Source organism: Passer domesticus, chromosome 6 (assembly GCF_036417665.1).
Source record: "Passer domesticus isolate bPasDom1 chromosome 6, bPasDom1.hap1, whole genome shotgun sequence".
Lineage (NCBI taxonomy): Eukaryota > Metazoa > Chordata > Aves > Passeriformes > Passeridae > Passer > Passer domesticus.
This window is the reverse complement of record NC_087479.1, coordinates 42,474,486-42,480,485: the sequence shown is the minus strand read 5'-3', so window position 1 is coordinate 42,480,485 and position 6,000 is coordinate 42,474,486. Positions and strand designations below refer to the sequence as shown.

General features: G+C 33.8%; 1 long non-coding RNA gene across 1 annotated transcript in view; it reads left to right on the top strand.

Moving 5' to 3' along the window:
- The first annotated feature begins 2,184 nt into the window (after positions 1-2,184).
- Positions 2,185-6,000, top strand: part of LOC135303310 (uncharacterized) — a 28,348-nt gene continuing 24,532 nt past the window's right edge. Inside the window, exons 1-2 of the long non-coding RNA XR_010364768.1 lie at positions 2,185-2,303; positions 2,514-2,539. This is a non-coding gene — a long non-coding RNA (uncharacterized LOC135303310). The remainder of the gene's footprint in view (positions 2,304-2,513; positions 2,540-6,000) is intronic.

Sequence of the window (6,000 nt, the reverse complement as noted above, 5' to 3'; positions counted from 1 at the left end):
AAATATGAAGATTTCTTTTATTCAAAAGGCACTTTTCTGAGGTTTCTAAGGTTTCTTGTTTTCCTGCTTATGAATAACCATATAATTAGCTGTAACACTGCTCTTATTTAGATATATTTTAAATGACTCTTAGCTGTGACAGGAAACTTAACAATAGGGAAGACAAATCCTGTTTCCTGTGTTCTGGTCATGCCAAATTCACTAGAGGCACAGTATAACCCTTCTAGAGCCTTCCTCATGCCAGTTTTCTCTTGTCCTGTTGATGACTTCCAACCTGTTTCATGCAGGTTTAGGGTTTGTGGTTTGTCTTTGGTGGTTTTTTTTGTTGGTTTTTTTTTGTTTTTTTTTTTTTTTTTTGTTTGTTTGTTTGTTTTGTTTTGGGGGTTTTTTTGGGGGTTTTTTTGTTGGTTTTTTTTTTTTTTAAATCTAGTATGCTTTCTTCTTGGAAATAAAAAGACAAATGAGATAATTATGTATAATTTACTTTTATTGTTATCCATATTACATTATCATACACCCCTGGGCAATACAAGTACTTAAGTCATGTGGATAATATTGCAATGAACTTTCCTGGGTGAAGCACAGATATAATATTATTTTCAGTACAGCTAATGAAAATATTACAGATTATTATTTGGTCAGGGAAATCTGAGACAGGATTCCTGTTTTGAGTAAAAACAGTCAAAGTATAAATTTGCAGACAAGTGATTTGGTAAATTTAGATTTTTTGCTTTTCTTGTAATATGTGGAAAAAACTTCATTCTTTTGTGTCCTGTTGTACACAACAATTAAAAATTTTGTATGAAGCTGTTTCTATGAAGTAACTGTGGGGAAGTTACATGTGATTATTTCCTTTGGCCGTGTCTTTGGCAATTGTAGCATCAGCAATCCGTTTATTCAGTGTGTGGGTATTAATCTTTCTTTTACTTGTTTAACTCAGAGAATGGTGTTTTCAGTTTAGACACATTAAAATCACTGGTTTTGCCTCTCTTCTGGAGTTATTAATCCCAAGCAAGAAATCCACATAAAACGAAATGTTACTGAAATCCTGAAATTTTGCTTGCTCAATAATATTTAGCATATTAAAATAAAAATATTGAGGAAAAAAAAATCTAAAGAAGTAGTGAAAAGAGATTTGTAGCCTAGATGTAATAATCTTTTTGTACAGTTTTTTTTCTGGACCAGATTACCAGTGATGTGATCCAGAATCTGAATTTGTGTAAACTTTTGGCTTTAAAGCACTTTGAAGCACTGTATTCACGATAAAAATAAAATTTGGAAGCACAGGTTAAACTATTCATAGAGTTAAGCAATTTTTTTCAAATTTCAGCCTAAATAAAAATGACATGATAGCTGTAAAAGCAACACAGAAAAAAACATGAATATGTTGCTAAATTAGTTATTTGCTATCCTTTTGTTTCAGGTGATTTCTCTCAAAACACAAATAAATGAGCAATTATATCACAAATTATAAAGATTAATAGAATGTAATTATCTTTGTTCAGTAGACTTTGAATGCTCAATAAAAATGTCTGAAAACTCAAGGAATATTTACTGGATATCCCTAGAGGAGTTTGCAAATAATCCTTCTAAAGAGTTGGTATTCTCCAATATAAAAATATACATAGTGCCTGAAATATTCATCAGGTTTCATAAGTAAGCTAGGAGATGTAATCATTGTAATATGCAGTGATCGGATGCTCACACTGAACAAATGTGCTTTCAGTTCAACTCTCCTCTTCCTCAGCATCAGTGGAATTTGGCTTGTTTGTCACACTTGTACAGCTGCTCTGTTTGCCTTCTTGCATCAAAGCTGCAACCACACACTGTCAGCAGCACTGTCACGAGCAATAGATGGCTGGGCCAGATCCACACAATGCAGGAATAATTTCCTTTTTAAATTACAAGCTCATTATTCCATGTGTATGTGATAACAGTGTATGTCCAGTTTTGAATGATTTTTCAATAGACTTTGTCCATATTTCTATATGTCTAAAGACAATCTGGCCTATGGTATTATTTTTGGGTCATTTCTACATGTTGTTACACAATTCCAAACAAAGAACAATTTTCTGACCCCTACACAGTACTGCCTTTCACCAATAGCAAGGTCCTTTTTCTTTCCAACACCTGTGAGGGGGCAGCTTCCCAAAACACAACTAAAGGCTTCACTGGCACAGCTGAGCCATGGGTGTGTCCTGGTGTGGGGGCTGGCCTTGCCTGGAGGCCAGGTGCCCACCCAGCTGCTTTGTCAGTGTCTTCTCACCAGGACTGGAGAGAGAAAATAAAATGGAAAACAACCTGTAGGTTGAGATAAGCAAGTTTACTATAGCAAAAGCAAGAAATTGTGTTAGATGTTTGTTCATTCTTTGCCTTTACTTAGAGTTGAATACTAAGTCTTTTCTGTGCACTCTTACCTAAATATTCCTAGGGTTTGTTGTTTTTTTGTTTTGTCAAGTCAAATACTATATTCAGTCCAAAACATAATGTCTATTTTTTTTTTATTCATGCAGGAGGAAAACAAGCCAAAGTGAGCAACGTGAGTAGTGATGTATAATTTAATATTGGTTTGAGGTTTACAATGAGTGTTCTAGTCACATAAGTTTGATTTCATCTGTGCTCTTACCAATTGTTTTTTTCATGAGGCTCCTTCATGGTTGCAATAACTTTGTCATGGGCAACTACGTTTCTACATGTTTCTCTCTGCAAAGAAAAGAATCTTAGACCTATAATTTAAAATTAAATTAGTTCAGACCTAATTAATTATTTTCATAGATAAGAGCTACTTATTATTTTTAATAACATTTATAAAGACTAGTTACAAAGAAGGATGTATTCTACTGCTATAAAACCCTTCCAGGGAATTTGGGACTGGGGAGTAACAGAACCTGTAAGTATACATTAGAGGCTCTTTCTGCACTAGTTACCAGTTAAAATCCTCTCCTGGATTTTCCAGTAGGAGGAAATTGTTGGTGATCATCCAGGCTTTTGATCACATTAAAAAATTCTTCTATGGAAGGCAAGCTGAACATGTACAGTGTAATGCTACAGAAATTATAACGAGTTAAAAAGGAGACTTTTTTCTAGATTCCCTTTGAGCAGACTCTGGCTATTGATTGTAATTAATGTGTTTAAGAGAGTGCAAAACCTGGTTTTGTTACTGCCCATTATTTCATTGATCATGCACTTTTTGGCATAGCAAAGAGGATGTTTACCTTCTTCTGGCAAACGCATTTTGTCTTTCTGATTATTCACATATGTTAGACTTCATTTGAAAATTCATTATCATATGCATATAAATGATCCTGAGAAATCTTAGGAAAGCAATGCAGAGAATTCTACTATGAGGAAGAGAATTTGGGGAAAAAATATTCAGAGAAAAAGTAATAAAAATTTACTGCTTTTTGCAAATCTCTCCTCTTTTATGGTTCTTATATCCTTATGACAATAGCAACACTTCTTTTTTTAATTAGGAATTTGTATGGCTCTAATTTTGCCCTTTCATAGAGAAAAGCTGGCATGTTTTTATCACTTCAGTTTTGGTGATAAGAACCCTTATTGTGTGGACTTTTTCCCTTTGTTTTTGATCTTGCTGCCTTCTGGGGAAAATATATTAATACATGAAGCACTGGGATTAAGGCAGCTGAATTCTGTCTTTTGACTTTCTGCCAGCCTTTAAAAGTCTTAGAGTCCACAGAACTGCAGGCTGTTGTATGAGAATAAGGCCACTATTCAGGATGAAGGATGATTAATGTCCCTGCACTGCTGCCCCAAGGAACTGACCTTTGCACGGGTGAAACCTGGTTCAGAGCAAAATGCCTAACTCATCTTTCCTTAAAATTACCCCTCATGGCCACAGCGTGGCCAAGATATTGAATGGTTAATTGAATCACAAAATGATTATTTTATGAATAAGTGTAAGCTCTCCATGTATGGTTTTTACAAACAGGAGCTGTGTAGGAACTGAGGCAAAGGAAATGTGTATGAGAACAATGCATAATGTATGATTATTTTTCCTTTCTCTCTTACGTGTTCTTAAATTGCTCAGCTGTAATATTAGCAATTACATGAATCATGCTACTTGATTTTAACCTTCTCAGTTGTTATATAACAATAGCTTAGGAGCTTTATAAATTACTTTCATTATGGCTGTGAAGCTGTTCAATTATTCAATTTTTTAAGAACAAACTATTTTCTGGGTCTTCTTTCTATTGCTTTCAGCAAATTATCCCAGCAAATCTATCTGTCATACTCTGGCACTTCTACATCTTAACAATAATGCAATTAGAGAACATTAATTTTTTTTTTTAATTTATTGTTATGTTTATACCTCATTCCCTAAGCATCCACTCTATGGACTTCCTCATAAGCAAGCTCTGCATAAGCAGTGTGTGCATCCAGTGTTTTCAGAAGCTGTTTGTTTCTTCTGTCATTTCTGGGAAATTTTCTATCCTCTAAAGTCAATGAGGGGAAGAAAAATATCCAGTAAAAAAGCCTATGAGATTTAGTCAATACAAAAACAGCCAATGGCCAAAAATACTAATGAATTTAACAGTATAAATGGAATCCCTAAATGTAGCTGTGATATTGATTAATTACTTTACATACAATAGACATATAGAAAGGTCACCAATTAGTAGTGAGGTTTCATTGCTGTAGACAAAACTTTTTCTCCAGTCAAAAAGCTCTACTTGATAAAATGGCATTTCAGTGTACCAAATTTTAAGTTTCCCTTTTAAGGAAGTCTTGAGTTCCTGTATTCTTTATATACACATGACATAATAGAGTCAAGAATAGAAAAGGAAGAAGCTCTACAGCAATCTAGGTTTTAAATACTGACGGAAGCTTACATGAATTTCTCAACCCTGTTTTCAATACCATATTCACATTTGTATCACAATGGAAAAATAATGGTTAAAGAATTTGCCTATTTGTATTTAGGAGAATAAGAAATAAATACCAAAGTTGTTCAAAGTGCATTTTTAAACTAGAGTTCAGCTGCCTGAAGATTCCAAAGGAATAAATAAACACCTATATCAAAAAGGATAAAAACTTAAAGAGCAGAAAAAGCATAGCCTCAGAAGACTGCTGAGAAAGATCATGCTGCTTTTTGGGACTTATATTGAAGTTCTGATAGCATTTTTTTTCCTGATAAATATTCTTTTAGGTTTGCTTGTTTCTTTCTACAGAAAAGTTAACAACATTTTTTTTCAGTAGTTTTCAGTGTCATGTCCACTTGTCTTCCAAACTGTAAGTGTTCTTTCTAAGATGGCTGCAACAGCTCTGACAGATATTTTAAAAAATATTAATTAATTTAGATTAAACAGAAACAGTGCAGACTTAGACTTGATATAAGGAAGAACCTTTTCCTTTTTTTTTTTTTCAGTCTGGTTTTCTTTGGTTGTTTTTTTAATGAGAAAATCCTTCGATATTCCGTTCTGTCTCTCTTTACCTTATCCAGAGATTTTAGGAAAACCCACAAGTATTCCAACTTCTTTTTCCTTTACCAGAAAGTCCACAAAATCTTTTATCTCATTCCATGTTGATCACTAATTAACACTAGAGTGAGCTCAAGAAAAGAGAGACGTTGAAGGAGGACAGATATCTGCGCTGCTTTGTGGCTCAGGATTATGAATTCTGTCCTAAAGTGCTGCTCTGAGCTCTACTTAGGCTTTGATTAAGCGCATACAATATTCACTTAGTTGCTTTTCTGCAATATCTTTTTGAAAAACTGTACCTTTTTTTTCTTCCAAGTTGAAAAATTATTCTCTCTATGATGAAAGAAAGAGGAACAGTCACAAAATTTGGTTTGCAATTTGACATTGGTACTGGCATTGTGTCTTCACACTGCAAATAATAGTTCTAGATAAACTGTTTAATTAGTTATGGAAAATAAAAGTCTCTCCAGGAACTTCACTCCCTATCAATCGTTTATAGTCACATTTATTCACACTAGTCTATGTGAAATAGTTACAATCACTATCGTAAACACAGGAAGCA